This window comes from Manduca sexta, chromosome 26 (assembly GCF_014839805.1).
Source record: "Manduca sexta isolate Smith_Timp_Sample1 chromosome 26, JHU_Msex_v1.0, whole genome shotgun sequence".
Classification (NCBI taxonomy): Eukaryota; Metazoa; Arthropoda; class Insecta; order Lepidoptera; family Sphingidae; genus Manduca; species Manduca sexta.
Genome location: NC_051140.1, coordinates 7,895,258 through 7,918,646, shown reverse-complemented (window position 1 = coordinate 7,918,646; position 23,389 = coordinate 7,895,258). Strand labels below are relative to the sequence as shown.

At 34.8% G+C, this 23,389-nt stretch overlaps 1 long non-coding RNA gene across 1 annotated transcript in view; it reads left to right on the top strand.

Moving 5' to 3' along the window:
* The window catches only part of LOC115448224, a 111,282-nt gene that overhangs the window by 64,406 nt on the left and 23,487 nt on the right, over positions 1-23,389 (top strand). The window contains exon 2 of the long non-coding RNA XR_003939087.2: positions 18,744-18,945. This is a non-coding gene — a long non-coding RNA (uncharacterized LOC115448224). The remainder of the gene's footprint in view (positions 1-18,743; positions 18,946-23,389) is intronic.

Sequence of the window (23,389 nt, the reverse complement as noted above, 5' to 3'; positions counted from 1 at the left end):
CCCCAAAAGTTTTAAAGACGTCTTAGTTGTCTGTGTAAAACAGTATTCCAATAATATACTAAATCCTATAATTCGTGGATACTCAACTAAAAATGAGATACATCATTATCGAATGTAATGATTAATCTAGTTTTATAAAATAGCATATAATAAGTCGAATGAAAATCATAGGTACTAATCTATCAAATACAAGCTTCGATGAAAAAAAATATTTTTTCTTTTCTTTCATAATATATATAGAGTAGTACTACATAGACCGTAGAAATGGATACACGAGATGCCTACATTCTGTTACAGAATTCATTTTATAAAATAAAATCCGCCAGCCACGATTGTTTATCTGTGCCCAAACGCGATAAACTCAAAAACTTCCAATCAGATTTCGCTGAAATTTGCTATGATGATAGTTTGAGACCCCAAGAAACACATAGGTTTTTTAATCCCGGAAAATAAATGGGCGGGACTTTTATCCCCGAAAAACTATCATGCGGGCGAATCCGAGAGCACAAGCTAGTATTACTATAGTTGTATTATAAACATGATAATAAGGGTCCAATACGTGTAAAACTCGTGTAACTAAACAACTATTTACTCCGAGAAATACACGCTCAATTATCTTTCTCTCTCCAAGAATATCTAAGTACTTTAATGGCTTTGTTGTATTATCTAAGATTAGCTTATGCTCGATATCGCGCCTACATGAAGTTTTTACTTAAATAAAAATATAATGATAATTTAATGCACTACACCACAGTAGTTTAGTAATTAATGCTAACTAGTCGAGAAACACGACCCAACTTCGAAACTTGCTAAACAAGGAATCGAATTTCAAAATACAATTTCTATTGACAGTCGAGTGCCTAATCTGGCAGAAATTGGCGGATATTTGGAACTGGCGCTTAGTCAATTATCGGACCCCCTCGAAGTTCTGAATAAGTGTCTGCCCCAGGGCGATGTCCGAAAGACGCCGGATGCATAAAACATGCTTCGAAATCTAGAGTCGGTACGTGACACCCGTGCGAGCTTCAGATACGGAGTTTTTCCACTCTATTTCGGATAAGGACATGCATTTTAAAACTTTTATGTCTTCATTTTCGGATTTGTGTGTTTAAATTCTAAGGTATACGTGAAGTGCAACGTTGCGATTGGACATTTCTGAATTCAGATGAATGTGTTTTTAATACAAAATGATAAACGGGACGTTGAATGACTATTTTTGTACTAAGGTGGCGTAGAAATCGACTATGTAAATACATACTGTCTGCAGCATTCTTGCTACTATTTACCCACAATACACTTTTTTAATTTACTCTAAAATACTCGCAATCAAACCATTTAACTGGAGCCATGCAATTGATCTCGTACTGTACGTAATTCCATTGGTCTTATCGATTGAATTGAATGAATGGTGGAAGTTCTGAACATGTTTAAACCATTTAATGTTTAAGGCAATGCCAATGCAGCGTTTTGAGAGACTAAATCCACCGTTTATACTGTTTTAATTATTTTCCTATGTATCGAATTCAAGTCTTTCTTAGTAAAAATTTGATTCGCGTTTATGTCTTTCTGGATTTCATGATTATAATACCCATTTTCACTATACGGTTCCGCGCATAATATTCCTCTTTATTGTGTTAATATCATGAAGTATAGTCTACAACGCATAAGCTATAATCCCACGTACTTAACCGATAAAAAATCGGCCTCGGTATTGCGGTATGACTACCACGTCTCGGGTTCAAATAATAGGTCGGGTAGTTATATTGTTTTTTTTTTTTCAATGTTAGCCCGGAGTCTGAAATTTGTGTCAGATATGGTGATAGATTTGCCCACCTTGACATTAACATTAGTTCCATCTCTACCTACCCCTTTAACTTAAAGACGTTAGTGCGTGTTGTTACAAAAAATAGCACACCACACAAACGATTAATCTAAGAAAACATTTTTAAGACAATTTTATTCCAGGAAAACCTTTATTTATTAAATAAAATTGTGTGAACCGTTCATATTATCTATTTTCCTCGCTTCAGTGCGCAAAGCGACTTCAAAGAGTAGCCTTCAAGATTCATTAATTTTGATTCATGATCAAAACGTGGGTTGACTAAATATATCTAAAAGTGCTACATAATTTTCTAATCTTACTCAAGTCAAAATTCCTCTTGGCTCTCAGAAACTCCAAGGGCCTTTTGGTTTTATAGTATCCAGACCTGAAATCAATATGTGAAAATCGCAGTAATTTTCATCTCAGTACGTATTTACAACACTGTTATTGCGCTATCGCTTTGGAGCTGCCATTTATTTGTGACAGTCTTTATAATATTATAGTATCTAGCCTAAGTTTTTATTGTGAATAGAATTTTTTAATGAAATTATAGTCTTTATTAAATGTTTTTTTTTTTCTCTTGATTTTAATTATTTTTATTTTATTTATTTTTCTTTAAGACTGCGATTGATAGCTTGTACTATAAAAGCAATATTTAATTCCAAATTGTTTAACGTGGGGCAAATATGATCAATCATTTTATACACAATTAAGAACGCCCATTAGATCAGTACGATAATCGAATAAAATACATTCTAACTTAATCAAACTCTTTTACCCTTCGACTCTAACACATTTGATCCAATAAAAAAATTATACCTACATAATAATGACATCTTAACTGCACTAATGGATAAACAAGTGAGGTGACGATTGCTTTCGAACTAAACAGTCTCACGTAACATTCGCCCTTATGTCCGAAATATAAAGCCGAAATTGGGCCATACTGTATCCAGAAAGCACGCCGAACAATCGACCCCTATACCGTTCTATCAATTGAAACTCGACATTGCGTTTGATATGCGGTACAGATGTGTTTGATGCTTTATTACTTCACTAATGATCCGGCGCGGCTTGAAGCGTCATTATAGTAAGTTCTTAAGATTATGTGGGAAAGTAGGCCTTATAGCTTTGTCTAGGCATTGGTTTCTGCCTCTTGTATTGTTTGTGTATTTTTGCAAATAATATCTTGGGTGTTATATTTTAAGACGCTTTTTAAACCATATTAAAACAACGACAGATAATACTTAAAATAAATATAAATTTCTATTTTACCCTGAGGCTTTATTTTTCGCGGAGGTTTAATGATCCTTGACCTTCCTTTTCGAATGCCTCTTGTAAAACGAACAAACAAATTAAATTGAAATTACCGGCTTAAATTACCGGTATTTTATGGTATAAATTCGATTTAAATTCAGATCTGTGTATTTTTGCTTTAAGTTTCATCTTGAGTTAGATAATATTTGGTTATCCAATCTGGAAAATTATAATAAGATTTAGTATTTAATTAGATGTAATTAAATTATTTACTATAATTTAAGCGTCATTTTAACTTATTAATCTATTCTTAATTTATTTCTCATACTCAATAAAAAATTGCTGGCGGCTTCGCCTAAACTAACACAAAACAGAGGTAATTAAAACGTTGATTGAAAAAAAGTAAACCTATCTTTTGCACGTGTTTTCAATAGCGCCATCTCTTATGCTGTAATAAATCCATTTCGTAGTTTCTGCGTTTGTACTAACAATTATTTGAATATCGAAACATCTTCACTAACTCGCATGTTTAAAATTAATAAGAATTGACACTACAATAAAAATTATAAAACGCAATTAATAATAATTATTATTGGACATATCGATTCCTACTTCATTTTGTATATTACCCAAGCATACTTTTGTATGTAGTTTTGTTCAATTATTGGGATTACCTACTTAAAATGTTCATTTTCCCATCGTCCCCCTCCACTTTCAAGCAAAAATTGAGATCCCCCCAAGTTTAAAGCTGGCTATGCCCTTAATAATAATAATAATAATATCAGCCCTGTATTATATATACTGTCCCACTGTTGGGCACGGGCCTCCCTACTACTGAGAGGGATTAGGTCTTAGTCCACCACGCTGGCCTAGTAAGGGTTGGTAGACTTCACACACCCTCGAAAATTCCTCATGAGAATTTCTCAGGTATGCAGGTTTCATCACGATGTTTTCGTTCACCGTCAAAGCAAGCGATAATTCACAAAGAATACACACATATTTTTTTAGAAAAATCAGACGTGTGTGCCCTTGGGATTTGAACCTGCGGACATTCGTCTCGGCAGTCCGTTCCACAACTAACTAGGCTATCGCCGCCGACAATACGACGGCTATGCCCTTACAAGCAGGTACATCTTAATATAATTAGGAGCTCCACACCATCGCCTAAATCATCATTATTCAACCACAAGCGTGTCGAACAAAGACCGATTTCTAACAATAGCAATGATAGCGCGAAACGCGTCGACGTAATCACAGACAAACTGTCCTTACCCTAATATTAGATAATGGATGGGGGTCGCGATAGATAACATCGCGTCGTAATTTCCGCCACGCATCGGATAAGCATGCATAAATATGTATGAGGCATTAATTAGACACGAAAAATGTACAATAAATATATTGTGTTCCGTATATCTAATAACAGGCCGGCATAATTGTATCGACTGTTAAGGGGTAATCTCTCGTTAGTTGACATTTTATTGAACCCCACTCCTCGAGGAGTGGAAGTCGGGGTAACTTTGTCGTGTCCGAATAAATAAAAATATTTTTATGACGGACATGGGCAGCCATATTTTAATTCAATTGAAGTTGTAGATAATGTAAACATACCTAGTATGAAATATTGCTTGATGGGTGCCAACACTACTTTGTTCCGGTTATAACATTAATTCATATAAAATTAGATATATAAGACATCGGATGTTTTTCACACGTTTTGAAAGCAGTTATTATTCATCCATGTACCTACCTTAAGCCGGTTCGAAACCACGAGTTACTTATTTTTGATAGTAGTAATTTCCCACCACACTGTACGCACCATTACACAGCGCTCATACAGGCGTTCATCTTGTCCGATTCTTACAATCGTTTTGTCAACGATTCAAAAATAATATGTTCGAAATTTAAATTGATGACGAATAAGAATTATTGCTTGCGACAAAATTAAGTGCAAAATCACGTCTGTATTTCTCAGATATTGATACAAAACGAAAAAATAACGTTTCACAGCGTATTTATAAACTGCATGAAATAGCATTGCCGGTTTTATTGCATATAGAGTAGAAATTTTGCACCTTCAATTTATCGTGTTACTAACGATATTTGAAAATATAATTTTAGATGGCGCAGTGTGATATTAATACCGCATGGTAGTGAAGTCATTATATAGTTCCTACCGGTTTACCTTTAGAGGCTTGTTAAATAGATTACTATGTACTTTATTAATAAGTAATGAAATTTGTCACGTCCCCAAGCATATAGATAAGTTTAGGCCAACGTGAAAGTGTAGAATATCGAGGAATATTCATCTGCCGTCAGCCAATACCCTATTTTGATACTGTTGAGAAAAAAAAGTCCAATTTAATTTAATCTGTTTTATTATCTATGTGTGTGTCTATGTGATTGTCTATGTTTGCTTGTCAATTGTCAATTCATGATTCATTCTCGGAATAAACACGTTTGGCAGTAAAAACCAATTGCCGGCCTCTATTATTAGTGAATATCCCACGTACACAACAGATACCACTGCACGTACCATCAGGTGCAGTGGAGTAATTTAAGTGCGCCCGTATAATAATAAATAATAAACAAATTGCCTTGGGTTCAGAATACAAATCCACATCAAACCGTCCTTTTTACCAACTAAACTGCTCTCTATAAAACTGAACCCATTTAGAGGAAGTGGTATTTTATTCACGTCAGTTCATATCTATTGTTTCCTAAACTCATAAAACTGTTTAATGTTAGGATACATTCAATTATAACTGTGCGGTAGGGAAATCTATAAATTTTGTTTATGCTATAAACTCATGCAGTGTGGGTGGCGTATCGTGGTGCATAATTTTAACATTGTATGATTTAGATTTAAAGGGTTCAGTATCTTATATTATATTTATAATCATATCAGGACTGTACTATATACAGTCCCACTGATGGCCACGGGCTTCTTCTACAACTGCCAGGGATTAGGCCTTAGTCCACCACGCTGGCTTAATGCAGATGGGCAGACTTCACATACCCTATTTTTTTTTTTCATAAAGAACTTCTCAGGTTTGCATTTTTCCTCCCGATGTTTTCCTTCACCGTTAAAGCAAGCGATATTTCGCAAATAATACTCACATAACTCTAGAACAGTCAGAGGTGCCTTTAGTTTCGAACCTGCGGACATTCATCTCAGCAGTCTATTTCATTCCCAACTAGGCTATCGCTGCTTTTAAAAGATCTAAAATAATAAAATAAAATCTGCTCGTGCCTCAATATTACCCTTAGTGCTATAATAAACGCTTTTGCCAAACATAAGCCAGAATTTGTTTACTCTAATTTAAATAAACTGTAGAATTACATTAACCACATTAGTACTTTTAATAATTTACCCGAGGAACCCAAATTATTATTAAAGTGACGACGACGTTTTGGGGTGTTCAGTAATTAATCAATTGTTAATATCTCAGGAATGGGGAGACTAATGAGCGACGGAAGGGCGCCGCGGCGACGAATGATCATGGTGGGAATCTCGGGGTGAAAAACATGTTTAATTGTATTAGAGTGTAGCAAAAAATATGACGCATTATGATAGTTTTATTATGATTCACGACAAAAAGTTATCAGAGAGAGTTGCTTTGTATGTAAATACTATTAAAAATCTGAATGGTTTGTTTGGACGGCGCTAATCTCAGGAAGTACTAAATCGATTTTGAGATTTTTTCACTAATAGAATGCTACATTACTTCTGAGTACTATAGGCTACTTTTTATCCCGAGAAAATATTTATCCCAGAAAAAAATTTCACGCGAGCGAAGCTGCAGGCAAAAGCTACATTAACATAAATGTAACTTAATGTTGGATTATATATATTTTTGGAATTATTCTAAAATAATTTATCAATTCGTACGATGAAAACCTGGAGAAATTTTGTTAAATTGTGATCGAATAGTATTTCTCACGTGTTGAAGTAGCCAGAACACTAGAACGTACGGAAAACGGCACCATCTGCCTGTAAGTGGAAGGCACGTTCCTAGGAACAAGGCAATTAGAATTGTAGCATATTCGGATATATAGGTGTGACAATATTCAGGTCAAGATTCACTATTGCTCACAATCAAATGGTCTGTCAAGTTAACATCAGCATTGTAAAATCGTATTTATTTAATAAATAACGTTACTCTAGGGCCTGATCCTGGTAGCATTTCTGTCACATTTTTGATTGAAAATTGAGTTTGATCAACTGCGCAGACTCACCTGACAACAAGCGTACGAATAGCATCTCAAATTTTATTGATTAAATAGTTTAGGTCCTTAAATACTTACTTAAGATGCTACTCAAAGCTGAAATCTGTTTGGTAAAACAAATAAATTATACATTATTCCTGATGAGATCTAAACACAAAACAGAACGAATATAACGTGGACAAACACCATTGTTATTTTCTTTAATTAAACCAGCAATTCGAACTAATATTATGATACAACTTTCTCATAAACCCTATTCAATATAATTCATGTAAATATATCGACAAAAGCAAAAAATATGTTTTAAAGGGGCATGACTAATAGATATATTAAATAAACACAACACAGAAAATCGAATATTTGGAGAATCCAATAAATGGCCTCAACAATTTTCCAATCAAAATATTTCATTTTGTATCCACGTAAACGTTGCGTTGCTGCGGAAAAATGATTTATACCAATAGATTGTTTGGCGACGAGAAATCTGTGGAGAAAATCGTTTTATATGTTCCATTGGAAATGGTAAATGTTCTCATATTTGAGTGGTGTGTTAAATCATTCGGTAAAGAATTGTCTTCAGCTACCTTAGTTTCTAGGGTAGTTTAGTAACTAGTTTTGATTTGCTCGAGATCATGTCAAGATGATTTACGGAGGTTAATCTAGTGGATTGAGGTGAGAGAACCAAAATGACCGTATGGAATGTTTGCGTAGTAACAGCGTCCTGAGGCATACTCAGTAATGCCCGTGTTTGGTAAATTGAAAACCGTTATTGGTTTCTGTAGGTATCATTCCTGTGAATGGGGACCTGAAAAAATATCGCCATGTAGGGTTGACCCCTACATGTCGTACAAGGCTACTAATAGGGATCCCATCAGGGTCACAGGACATACACTCAATGAAAAATAAAATCTGTAGTTGTAAACACCAGAGGTACTGACTGACCTAATAAGTGCTTCGATTATTAAAAACTACACTATGAGGTTTCGACACTATGTAATTTTGTTTTTTTTTCTACATTCGACTTATGCCAATCCCAATTATAATATTTCGTCATTCAATATTTATTATGTTTATTAAAAAATTAAAATATGAAAATAAAATTTCATTAAGGGTGACACAACACGCAAAAGAGATTACTCGGGCGTGACAACGAGCGAAAGGTAGGAGGGATATTTACAAAAACCAAGATCGAGGTCATCGATAATTATGTCATGTTATTGTTATGTACCTATCCTTACAAATATTATTATCATAACGGCTATATATAATAAATCATTTTTAAAATGTTGTAGTAACTTATTAATAACGGTGAAGGAAAACATCGTGAGGAAACCTGCACATCTGAGAAGTCCTCTATAGGAATTTCGAAGGTGTGTGAAGTCTATCAATCCGCACTAGACCAGCGTGGTGGACTAAAGCCTAATCCCTCTCAGTAGTAGAGGAGGCCCGTGCTCAGCAGTGAGCAAGTATATAATACAGGGCTGATATTATTATTTATTATAACTTATTAATAATTTTGTTCCATTATCCATCCATTATCCAGTGGTTAATCGAAAACCTGTTTCTACTAGCACTACCGATTTATCTTTTTCCGTCCCAAATCATGCAAGCATCGTGGCGTTTCCCAATTTTATAGTGCGTTATTTGTACAAACATATCTTTATTTGTTTGTCTTAGATTCATTAACTTAATCCATCCATTTTTGTAATGGATCAAACATGGCAACATGAGCTGGGTAATGGAAAATGCATCAGCTGCATAAAAGACTCTTTCAAAATCATGTTAAATATCGGTGTCTAAGCCCGTCATTAATGTAACAAGTCACTTACGCTTAGTATTAGGTTTCATTGACAGTACACGTTTGTGAATCATGTTCGCTGGACTACAGCCAACTCTAAATAGATAAGTGTTACGTTGGATCCGGTTCTTGTTATGCACTTCCAATGTTTGACGGATAGATTTCATTTGGATCCAATCAGAATTTTCATTTGTTTTTATTCCTTCATATAAAACTTAAGTAATTCAACGGGATGTATTTTATACATGTTATGTCTATTTTCGTTTTCAGGGGTAGGCAGAGTTTGTTTTATCTCTGTGCCAAAAAAGGACATCAAGGTCCTACCCGCATTTCACCAGCTATGTTAGGTTACATCATCTATGTAGTTGGAGGCGGACTTATTGCTATTTATCTTATATGATACTGAGCAGAAAAACCCAATATCACTTTTTCTGACTTGATTCGAACTCGAGACCTCAGCGCAATAATCGTACCACACACGAAATACATCTACGCCACTGCATTTATTTATCACACATCTATGTCACACAATATATTTCAATCCTGGTTGTTTATAGCACTGCGAAAATATAAATAGTTGAATTATAAACGTAAGTAAAACCATAAATGCCAAATTTCCCAAGATTGATTAAAGCATAAATTCCGAGTGAATTTTAATAAAACTACAAAAGCGAAGTTTAAATTAAAACCGTTACAAGTCCAACTTTAGATAATTTTAAAACGCATTTATTCTGGCCATATTCCAGCGGAATGAATCAGCTTCCAACAATCTCTCGCTATTTGTTACAATTAATGTTTTAACTTGAATAATTGACGAGGGAATTTGCGTTTTAAACAGACTAAAATTGAGTTTATAATTGTTTGTCGATGTAATATTTCTTAGATTCAGTCTATACGCTGTAGTCATCTTCAGAACACAACTCTCGAAATGACCGATTACTTGAGTCATAAACTATATAAGAATTAATTCATCATTCTCAGTAATTATACTGGCTATAAAAACTTTCAAAACAGAACACAATGCTCGCACACTGTTGCTTGAAAGAAAAAATAGACATTGTGACGGTATCTATCAAACCATATAGAAAATCCAACGTGATCCTTCAGTGTTTTCCTAAAGCCTGTTTAAGTTAATGGGTACTTCTAAATAGGACTACTATACTGTCGATGCTTCGTTTGCATTAACTTTATCGGTAATCTTCAGGAAACTTTTCACTTTGTTGCGATCGAACTGAACTAGCGATAGCTTACCGACAGTTCCCTTTGACATAATACTCGAACTCAATCATGAATTATCAGTTAAATATATATTTAAGTATTGCCTCCTTGGTCTCCTGAGAGCGTATACAAGCTGTGGACCCTGAAGTTCGATGCCCAGCAGCACTGTGTTTTGATAATTTGTTTGCAATTGAATCATTAAAAAGGAATTTCACGGGAAAACATATCAAATTAATTTAGACTACTTTTTATCAGAAATCTACATAGTGAGATTTTTTTTCTTGGAGAAATCTTTAGATTGGAGCCGTCAATATAATTAATAGCAAAGTGTGCACGAAGACGAATCCACGTTTGTTCGCCGAAATGTACAAAGTTAAAAACACTATCATAAAATAACGCTACCAAGAATTTTGATACTATAACTGACAGCGTGGAATGTGTTCGACGTTCCACAGAGATTGGGAATTAACCTGACCGAAAATTATTTAAGGAATTTTCTCGAGCGAAATCAAATTGTTGTTGACACGTTAATAAAAATAAGGGTGAGAATTATCAGCCGTACAAAACTGAAACAGTAATACGTAGTACTTTTTAATGAGTTCTAAGTTTTCGTTACTAATTTGTTTTAGTAGGACACATTTAAGGCAATTTAATATTAGTAATATTATTTTTAATTATAGTAACTAGCCCTAAAACAATTATTCTGTGTTTGCTATAGTTATTTCATGTAATATCACTTATAAGACAAAACGAAATAACACTGCTATAGAGCTATAACACGTTTATTAGATACGCGGTTCGTTTCTATATACGCTTTAACCATCCACCAATTTACCTTTAACCTTATTATGTTGTACATAGGTATATAAAGCCACGTGACACCAATGAAATCTATCGATCGACCTCAGACGAGAAATAATTTCTCGCATCACTTAGGACAGATGTTGTAGGGCGTGAGTCGCCTTAGGGTGACAGTGGGCCAATTACTCAGCTTTCAGTACTAAATTGAAATCTGAAATATAGGGTTAAATTAAGTAAATGACAATAGTGGTCTTAATACATATTTGACTCGAAAGTGAATATTTGTATCGTCGGCACTTACTCAAAATGAATATGAATTTTGAAGTGAATATGTATTTCAAAGCGAACCTTTTAGTACACTTGTCGAAATACAATAGGATCTTTGAGTCTGGAAAAATATGTTTCATTTTTATCAATATTTAAATTATAATGTATGAATAACATAGCAAGAGTTTCAAAATGAATATATTTAACTGTCTACGTTTATTTAATGAAACGAGAAAAACTTACGAAATGGCATCTTTATTCCGTCATTATGAAGATCGCGTTTTATTTCTCAGTATAAATTCTAACCAAGCGTCAACTGACGGAGGACGTAAAATGTTAACAAATTATCAACCCGGTATATGGCGGGTGTACGCTTACCTAATTAAAATAAAGCCCTTAATACCCGTAACGAATGAGGGTCCAAGGGCTACAGTTAAAATTTAAATGACACTTAATAATTATCATCTGAATTATACACAGATGTAAGTTGAAAATTTCGGTCAGTTTGGGAGCAGATCTGAAGTGTAACTGAAAACGGGGTGGGTATTGCAATCTATTGGAACCGGCTCGGCTTAACATACATAATGTATGACTTTTATTCATAGAATATTTATATCAACTTAATAAATCCATTTGTAGGTCTAGAGGCGGCGTTTGCGATACTCAAAGCCGGATTTGATTCCCGGATCTTACATAATCTTGTATTAGTCCAGCACTTAGTTTGATCAGCATTATAATCTTGGTTGATATGGCGGTTCACTTCTTTGATAGTGGATGTGTGTTTGTGAAGAAATACAGTGGGAGTACTTGTTTTATTTTTTTCTATCCAGAATTGAATTTGGTTTATTTACACATTCAATACTAGCGATGTTCATTTAACTTCTTGACATACGTTATTATCTCTCACACCTGGATATTAGAATTAACATTGAAACACGAGAATGGCACGTAATAAGATACTATTCACCACTCTCAATGCCTATTGGTCGCTCTGAGACCTTCGATGCGTGCGGAACCACTAATTATAATCTGTGGTATCGTTCATCTCTCAAGAAGGACTCATCCGCACCCCAAATACTGCCTAAAGATCGTCTTTCTAAATAATACTAGTGCCTTCGTGGTCATGGGCCGGACCATGAACGCCCCGTGACCATGAAGAGGCTGCAAAATCTTTGAAACATCGGGAAAAAATTAATATATAAGTAACCGTGATAAAATCAGAAAACTAGTTCTATTTAGATGTCCAATTCGCGAAAAGATAAGAAATCGATATCGTCTTTCTTATAGTATAGCAACCATGGACCTGCATACAGTACGCCGACCTATATTACATTGAATTAATCTCAAGTAGGCACCAGTTGGACGTTCAATCCCTATAGACTTGCTGGTAGATATAATTGGTCTTTCCTTTTGGAGAGGCAATGCCGGTTTAAGGGTTAGTCTTGTGGAATTATGAGGGGGCTGGGTACCTGATTAGCTAACACAGAAAACGCTACTATGACACACCTATCTAAGTGGTTCGATCCGTGTCGAAATCCGTAGCCTCTTATAGTATATTTAGTAATGCAGACCACCATACACGTAGTGACCGTTAAGTTTCGCAACGTTTTGCATTGATTAACATAATATTATACTTTAAATCTAAATCTTATTAACATTAGGTCCAGTTTAGTCAATTTATCATGTCTAGAAAAAAAGCACGGCTTCAACTTATTTATATGTAACACAAACCTTCAGAAACTAACGCTTCCAGCCTACCTATAATGTCATACGTCCGAATATACATTTAGGCGTAGATGCCGTGATGATAATCGTCGACATTAATTCAAACGACGGTTCCGCTTTAATGCCCCACATTATAGTCATCATCATATTCATAGTTACTTACAAGGCCTTATATTTCACTTAGGTATATTTAATAGATTAGTTCTCATCATCTGTGAAGTTGGGGCAAAAAAGTATTTTAATAATGTTCTCGTTTTGTCAAGTGCAATTTTAGAACTCTTTCTACAAGATATAAAGGTCTAAAGAAGTAGTTGTTGCTGAGCGCTTCCAATAAATACGTCTGGAAAGGATTTGGTGAGGCTTGCATTAAGCAGTAAACATGCTGTCACATAATAAATATGGTGTATGAATGTTATATAATATAATAATAATATCAGCTCTGTATTATATACTTGCCCACTGCTGAGCACGGGCCTCCTCTACTCCTGAGGATTAGACCTTAGTCCACCACGCTGGCCTAGTGCGGATTGGTAGACTTCACACACCTTCGAAATTCCTATAGAGAACTTCTCAGATGTGCAGGTTTCCTCACGATGTTTTCCTTCACCGTTAAAGCGAACGATAAATTCACAAAGAATACACACATGATTTTTTAGAAAAGTCAGAGGTGTGTGCCCTTGGGATTTGAACCTGCGGACATTCGTCTTGACAGTCCGTTCCACACCCAACTAGGCTATCGCCGCTTACGTACGTATGAATGTTAATAACACTAAAATGTTTGATTTTAAAATATCAAGTGAATTGTTCGGTCCCATAACATGCATACTTCAAAATACATTGTTGAGTCTAACATATCAATGAAAATGCGAATAGAATTGAAAATCATTCTAGAGATTCTTCATTATTGTCTCATGCAAGATAATTGTCCTTATTGTAGTAGTGCAATTTTCTGAGAAATTAATATAATGACTTCTTATGTTTACGCAAATGGTAGACATTAAAATAAAACTATTTTGCGGATATTATCGTGACTTTTATATTATAATTTTCTCCCAACGTTCTAAAGACTTTTCAGCCTTCATTGTCACGGGGCGGACTGAGCTGTTGGTTATCCGAAAAGTCGAAGTTACATTATCTAATAGATCTTATTTTAAAATTAGTATAAGACAGTAATACTTAAACGTAATAACAAATGCCTTAGACCTTGTCAAACGTATAAAAATGTTTAATAAAAGTAAGCGTCTAGAATTCCTCATTTATCCATCAATTTACTACTTAAAAGCCTTTCAATCATGAGTTATATTGCTTTACAGCACCCAGCACAAAAAAGTCGCGGCCCGGTTGTCAAGGGAGGGTAATCTAACAAACCGCAGCGACCCGGGTAAAGTGGAACAGCCGCCTAACCGGTTACCGGCGTTAGTAACACGTCGGCATTTCAACTTGTAACAATGGGCGCAATGTTCATTATTAGACGTTTAGTCGCGGATCTGTATATGAGCTCACATTTTCTTCGAGAGAGAAAGTGGGAAAGCTAATCAACCCACGCTTCCCAAGCATATATTCCGATCCTGGGCAACTTATATTATTGAAATGTCTTATATTTACTACCAACAATAGCTTTGTACCAGTCAGCTTCGTAGCTGTCGATAAATCAATTCGCCTCATTATCCACAATCCGTATTATTTACTCATAAATCCAGAAAAACCGACGCTAACGAATTCTCCGATCCCTCTAATTACAATATTTTTATTACCGAACATAAAATCCCCAAAGCAGTTTGATGGAGCAGAGCGAAAATTTATTAACTGTGCGAAGGTAAAAACGAAAACTTATAATTGCGGCGACAAATTCGAAAAGTTTTTCAAAGGCGCAACTTTTTTGGGGCGCATCTGCTAACTCGATCCATTTGGGCCAGATGAGCGTTGTAATACTTTATACTCTGTTTTTAAAATGTACCGCTTTTTCCCCTGAAATGTTTGGTCAGTTTAATATTTTCCCTCCACGTGAAATAGTTGCGTAGTTATTGGACGTTTTTATACTTTACACTTGAGTTGTGATCGCTACCCGTGAATTTTTGAGTATTTTGGTATTTGGTATAAATATTCGGTTTAAAAATATATTTATTTATTGATAAAAAAAATTAAAACGTCATTTTGCTTCACAAACACACAATTCAGTTTTGAAATTAAAACCTGGGCTATGGCCGTAGCGATATGCGTTTCTAGAATCGAAAACGCTAACGTTACGTATGAGAATGACACATTCTAACGATAGACTTATCAATAGGATATGTCATTCCCATATTTTTTTCCGATTTATATTAGAGTTATCGAATATAGAAAGCCATCTTCGCAACCACCCCTGCTATATATTAGTCCACTACTGCGAAGGGGTTTCTTCTACTAAAGAGAGGCTTTAGGGGCTTTAGCCCATCATACCGGTCTAGTGCAGGTTGGCGACTTCACATTGCCTTCGAAATTCTTATGTAAAATTCGACCGATAATTGACAATGAATACACACGTAACTTCAAAAAGTCAGAGCTCTAGATAGCGGCTATCCATCATATTATTATACAAATACGTAGTCTTATGATTTTAAAGAACAGTTAATAAAAATATACAGCCTTTATTTTTCGTTCATTCGCGAATAATTTAATGATATTTTGTTATCATTATATATACACGGTAAACCATTAAACAAAACAATGCTTATTTTCACGAATATTGTGAACCAATATTTACTTTGGTACAACATATTTTATCCAAAAAAACGTAATAAGCTGGCAACAACGAAGATCAACAACGTGTTTACATTCAACGAAAAGCTCTTTTTTGTCTTATCTTGTACTACGAAAGAAAATTAAAAAAAAACCTTGTCAGTGAGTAAGCGTTATTATTCTAGATTGAGTCATTTAATTAAATGAATTAATAGGTATGCATTAATAACTTTATTCATTCAATATACTTACATAGACATATTAACACATTAGATAATACAAAATAAGAAAATAAAATATAAGTGTTGGTACTACAGAATGTTCGCTTACCTAAACATGCATAAATTATTTATTCACCATGTGATATTATTGATACTACTTTTTCACATGACCCTACGTTTGTTAGCCTGGCAAGGGCCGGCTTACACAAATACATCTGACTCTCTGGTGAGCGCTTTAGACGCTCGCAATCCTTGAGTATGGATTATGAACCTCGGCTCAGGTCGGTCACTGGGAGAGGACGAGACATCAACCATTATATTTGATACTACTAATGCTAATCCTGAGAAATTCTCTACTAGGAATTTTCGAGGGTGTGGGAAGTCTACCAATCCGCACTAGGCCAGCGTGGTGGACTAAGGCCTAATCCCTCTTAGTAGTAGAGGAGGCCCGTGCCCAACGGTGGGACAGTATATAAAACAGGGCTAATATTATTATTATTAATGCTAGTCCAGTGAAATGTTACTTTCGACTATTTCAAACAAACATCTACAATAGGGGACCGGCCTATGCTTGATTTTGTACATTATTCTATATGTAATGGCTTTTAATACGAAAAAGAAGCACTCCTGCGAAAACTGCATTAAAATTGGTTAAAAAATGAGCGAGTAATTCATATTTAAAATATTGTAACGTGCAGAAGTGGGCACGATGTGGGGATATCGCTTCATCTCTTTCTTTCGCACGCGTCGTAATTCCCGATGACGTCACATGTGGATATTTTGTCTCTTTTCTGTTTTTGTTAACTACCCTTTCCGTCGAAATTCAAAGACTTATAACTTGTTGATTTTTTAACGGATTTTAATAATTCCTTTTGTGTTATAATTTATATAACGTAAATATTTGATAATAGTAAAGAACAAAAATGAGTCCGGTACCCTATTCTTCCTTATTGCTGGAGTTAATGTACAAATAACAACAAATATCTTGCCAAAGTTTAGAATACACGGCACAAACCATGGCCTATAAAAGCATTTGTGCAGTCCGTCATGGGTCGGCAGAGGGACATCAATCAAAGGAGTCGATACGGTCCGGATTCACGACGCGTCCCGTGGGACTAGACCCCTAATCAATGACAGAATGATGCCTCTAGTTTTGGCGCTGCTTGTACGAAACTGGTTTCTGTTTTATAAAATGAAGTGGATTTGTGTTAGTAAAATTTTAATTGTAGATTTAGAACCAAATATTCATTGATTTATTATATAATTTCCAAATATAACGACTTTTATTCGATTATCCTGCAATTGCGTATATTTTTAAATACATGCCGAATAATCTATGTTGAACCTACTGCTGTTTATCGCATAAACGGACTAGTGCAATTACAAGAGTACCACCACCTTACAAATAACGATTTGCTCTTCTTTCTAATGTTGTTACTAAACGAAGACTGAAAAAGACACTTCTCAGTTGTTTTGTAAATAAAAATAAAATAAAATAACCCAGGGTTTTCTCCTTAGTCCGTGCCCGATGCGGTCGTCAGGCAACAATACCGAAGTTTTTAATGGGATCTTGACATGGTCGCATGAATAAAACAGTAGATATAATTTATCATGTGATGCTGATATTGATAAAAGACTTTTTTATTATAAAGGACCCGTAATTGTTTTCCAATGACGTCTAGAATTTTGAAAGATGTTAGTGCCTTTAGGGAATTGTGGCTTTTTGCGTTAAAAATACGATTTTGAATTGCGTGGCAAATATTATTAGTGACTGAAAATCGAACCAATATACCGGTTACAATTTTCTAAATAAATTATAGTGGGTACAAAACGTTAGCCAAAACCATCGCTGTTCGGAACGCCTGTCCCAGTTACCACGAGCTAAAATTATTCCTTGCCTTACCTTTAGTGTGATTATGATGATTGTAATCAGTCGAAACTATTTTTTATTTCAATTAAATTAATATCATGTTGCGATAAAACTTTAGGGACGAGTAAACTTTGTAATTAAATTTTCGTACACATGTAATTACGCATAATTAATTGTTTAGTAACTAAATAAATAAATTTCTAGTGTAATTATGTGAGCTCTGTTAATTTCTAGAATAATCAGGTGAGGTTACATTCACAATTTTGGAAAAAGCGAAAAAAAGTTTAAAACAAAGTTGTCATTCGTGACTTTAATTCTTAAGCGTTTTCGCAGTAAGAATCTTCTCGAGATCGGAACCCAAAAGACTGGCTGCCAGATTTCAAGACACTGTGAGCTCATTCTGCGTATATCGGGTTACCAAAAGCTAAATTAAAAAAATAATTGTATTATTAAGGTAGATATTTTAACTTTGACTTTGCGGATGAACAACACCTCAGTCCGTTCTGTGACTACGAAGGCTGCAGTACTCGAAACGTCGGGAGAAAATTTTAATATAAAAACCATGATAAAATCCGCAAAATATTTGTATTGAATGTCTACTAATCGCTTAAACATAAAAAATCATTAACAACATTCTCTTTATCTGAAAATTATTTGATTTCTATCTAATAAAAAATAGGTTGTAAGTCATAAATAGATATCACTTATTTTATCATAAAGAAAAACTACATGAATGTATATGTTGCGCTTTGTCTTTATATTACATATCTTTTGTGTACATACGGTATACTAAATTATATTTCTCTTTATTTCCAGATACAATATTTGAAGATTTTGTGTCAGTGTAGTGTAGATATGTCAGGTGAGGAGTGTGGACAGTGATGTTCGTTTGTCGATAAATATGTGGTCAAGATGAAGTTGTGGAAGAGTCTCAAGATATCGATTGGCAGTCGCAGTGATCCCAAGGCGTATGCGCACGAGTTGCCGCAGTGGGGCGGGCAGGGGTATGAACTGGATGGTAAGTGTCTTTTAGTTTGTAACTACCTTTTTGATTTGCTTTATTATTCTTACGTATATTGTACGATCGATTCATTTTATTAAGCCGGTCTTCAATAAAAGGAACAGAAAAAGAAAGAAAGTCAAAAAGTAAATAACTTTACGGTAGTTCACATAATAGTTATAACCGCAACATACTATAAACACCCCCACTTTTTAGGCATAGGGCAGACGCTAAAAACGTGTTGCCGACAAAAACTACAGTATTTATTTATTTTTTATTTATGTATTCATACATAATATATACATATTAATAAATTTATAGTTGTTAAAGCAAGTCTGCACTCTGCCTTAATCTAGCTAATCCTGCGAACTATTAAGTATATATCTTTCAAATTCTAAGTATCCGTTAGTAAAATACACTAAAGGCTTTTGCCAGTTGCCAGGAATAACTCCTTAGTTGTTTCAAGGATAGGCTTCGCTTGAACGCTTCACTCGAGTAAAGGATTATAGAGGCTTTTGTTTGCTCTTGTAAACATAATTTGGTACAAAATTATACGAAATATATGTTAGGATATACAAATTTATCTTAAGGAAACAGTGTTAGTAATCTATTACTCTACTGCGAAAGTTTGTGAAAATGTCTTGATGTTTGTTAGAAGTAAACGCCGAAACGGCTTAACGGATTTGGATGAAATTTGGCACATGGATACACCATGATCTGATCACATAAAAGCTATGTTATATCCCATCGATTTGCTCCCATAGGAAATAATGAAAGTATTTAAATCCGATTTCTAAAAACATGGCGCTGACGTCGTAAAGGTGGCGTTGGAGTTGTAGAGATGGCGCTATGAGTCACTAAAGTGTTTTAGGGACCTTTTAAGGGCAAGGCTTTACATGTAAGCGAAGCCGCAAGCAACACCTAGTCAGTTCATACTTACAATCAGAATAATATAAAATATGGATTTCAATCAAAAACTACAAAAGTTCTGTTTTTTTGCTATCCTTGAAAAACAATTTGATTTCAAGCCAGAATTTGATTTTCAATGCGCGTAGGCTCTAAAGATTTTACCGACGCTCGTGCAACTAAAATGTTATCGGTAACATAGTGTCGGGACAATTGCGGTGAGATTACTGGTCAAACTACACCTATGAGGCTATAAACGTAAACAGTCATTGAGGTGCTACAGCTTGATAACAGTTTCTGCAACTATAAACTGGACTGATAATATATTAGCAGGAATTAAAGAATTCGTGCTCGCACTTGAAAACTGGGATTTTGAATGAAAGTAACCCGTAGTACTTCAGTAGTAGTACTTAGAATTAACATTGATTCTAACTAGAGAAAGAAATTTCAATAGCGAAGCAGCAGTTTCTCTTGGGACTTACACCACTTATTCATAAACAGCACTATGAGGATGTTCAGTGCACCCGAAAGCATAGTTTTTGCAACCCATACTTTTCTTTTGCCTTGTTCAGCTTATTTATCTGGGGGAAGTTAAGTTGTATTTCAGTATTAACTAATCACAATGCTGCGTTTTATCCTATGCTCACACATAGCAAAGGTTGTCAGGCATTGAGAAACACAGTTATTATCAAAGCATTTCTCCTTTATACATCCGATTCAAACAGGCCGGTATTATCGTGTCAACTGGCGAGTATCACCTCTTGTCAATCAACAGTCTATGTTGACCCGACTTGACTTACAATCAGGTGCAGTGTGGTCACTTTGACGTGTCTTTAATAATAATAATAATATCAGCCATGTATTATATACTTGCCCACTACTGAGCACGGGCCTCCTCTACTACTGAGAGGGATTAGGCCTTAGTCCACCACGCTGGCCTAGTGCGGATTGGTAGACTTCACACACCTTCGAAATTCCTATAGAGAACTTCTCAGATGTGCAGGTTTCCTGACGATGTTTTCCTTCACCGTTAAAGCGAACGATTAATTCACAAAGAATACACACATGATTTTTTTTTAGAAAAGTCAGAGATGTGTGCCCTTGGGATTTGAACCTGCGGACATTCGTCTGGCAGTCCGTTCCACACCCAACAAGGCTATCGCCGCTTTTTTGCCGTGTCTATATAAAAATAAATAAAAACAGAACTAGATTAGTATAGATTACTTATCTCGTCTTTGATGTTTCTTGAAGCGCAAATATTAGTAACTTAGTAAATCATAAAACCCTGCAACGGAGATCCATAGACTTGTATGTAGGTAAGTGTGTGGAGATTGCATGTATTTTTTGCAACAATATTTCTGTTTTACAAAATAAATAAATAAAATTGAAGTCTTTGTCACTTCCAAACAAAAGAGTTTTCATAAATACGTTGAATCGATTTTGACGCAACTTTGAATAGTATAGATGGCTTTTCGAAAAGTAATCTTGTCTGCATAAAGTTATAGTATATTTTTGAACGATTTTACGCCAGCAGCGTTTGAAAATGGTCTAATACATTACACGCAGCATATCAAGCGTAACAGCGTATCAAGCAAGCCTGATGCTTATTTGTGGCTAGGTAGATACTATTACAAAACAACGAGGATATACAATGAGTACATCATTATAGTCGCTCTCGTCACTTTAATGAGTTGTTTTTTTATTTTTCTCCAATTATTATTTAAATATTGAAAATGAAAAGCCTTTTTAATCAAACACTGAGCCCCAAATTGAACAGAGTTTCGTATACATCAAAGCAAATATTTTCATTCTTTAGTCGACTTAATTAGACGAGTTAGGGCGGATACATATTTTTTATTACAAAATGGCTTTACTTTTAATTATGATCCGCTTTTTAAACTGTTGCGTTTAACTTCGTTCCTGTTTTAATATTGAAAACCCTTTTCGGTTTCTGATTTCATAAATAGGATCCGGCTTAACAAGATTACGCAATGATATTTAAAAAATAAATATATTTGAATATATAAAGCATTGTATTTCGTGAATATGTTTTATGAAATTAAAAGTAACGATAAGATAGACTTTATTTTTCGTTCTCAGATGAACTGGTTAATTTCTTGATACGAATATTTTTTTTATTTATTTTAAAATCGCGGTCAAAGTTATCTCGAGTGTCCGCTCTTGGCTTGCCGGCGAGCCCGACAGCCACATGACATTACGCGTGACATTACGCGTGTCAGGGAAAAACAACCTTATTATGTAGTATATAAGGTTATATTCCCGCGACACACGTAAATGTCAATGTCACATTGAGAGGACCCAAGAGTTAAAATTAACTTTACCTTAGTGTGTACACGTCATTACAATACTTTGCTACTAAATGAAATCATTTATTATTGCATTATACTAGACTTTTTATTTTCTTAAATAAATAACACTTTACTATAAGTTGCTCAAACCGTAGATGTAAAATATGAAGTGTAAGTTTCGAACAAAATAAATATCAATAAAAAGTCATTTTTACGCGCCTTAATTACTACTGTTTTAAGAGAATTCCACATAGCGGCAACGTCGCAATTTCAGTAAAAAATACACTCACGCACATATCATATTCTTACTAAATTACAAAAAGACCAAAAAAATATTAAAAGTAAAACCAGATGATTTTATAAAAATATTCGTTATTCATAGACAAATTTTGACACGATGTTAGCAGAGGTAAATAGAGTATGGGGTTTCATTCATTAACGCAATGTCAAAGCGACCCTATATTACGCAAAAGCATACTATGACGTAGTTCGAGCTTATGTATATGTACTTCTATACTATTATGTAAGCTGAGTTAGGATGTTTGAGCACGCTAATCATAGTAAATACTGTTTCGAATTGAAAAAATCTTTTAATGCTGAATAGCCCAATTATCAAGGAAGGTTTAATCATTAATGAAAAATGCAAAACGGGGAAATTTATGCCTTTTTGATTTCGAAAGATTTCGTTGCGTGCGCTGCGTAAACGGTTAAGGTGACGCAATAATAATGTACGATAGAATTGTTCACAGTAAAAAAAAAAAAAAAAATTAAAACCGTCCCCCGTCGCATCTACCTGCTTGTCTTAAAGCGATAAACTCAAAAACTATCCAACGGATTTCGATAAAATTTGGTATTTTGATAGTTTGAGGACCTGGGAACGAGAATGGCTACTTTCTATCCGGGGAAAATTTATTGCGAGTGTTTTATTCCAGAAAAACTTTTTCACGCGGGCAGAGCTGTGAACAAAAGTTAGTCTTATATATAACAGACATAACGAGCTAAAATCTTATTAAAACCGTTACCTATTGAAACTAAACTATTTGATCTCACTGCGCTAACTCATAGCAATCTATAACGAGCCAAACTTATCTCACTAAAATCTAATAAAGGCTCAAAGCTCAAATCTATCTCCTTTAATTATATAATATAGATTAGACTGCGTCGGTTGCGTAGTTGTAATTGTTCACGGTACGAGTACAACTACCGCACTAAGGTCCTGGGTTCGAATCCCGGGTCGGCCAAAATAG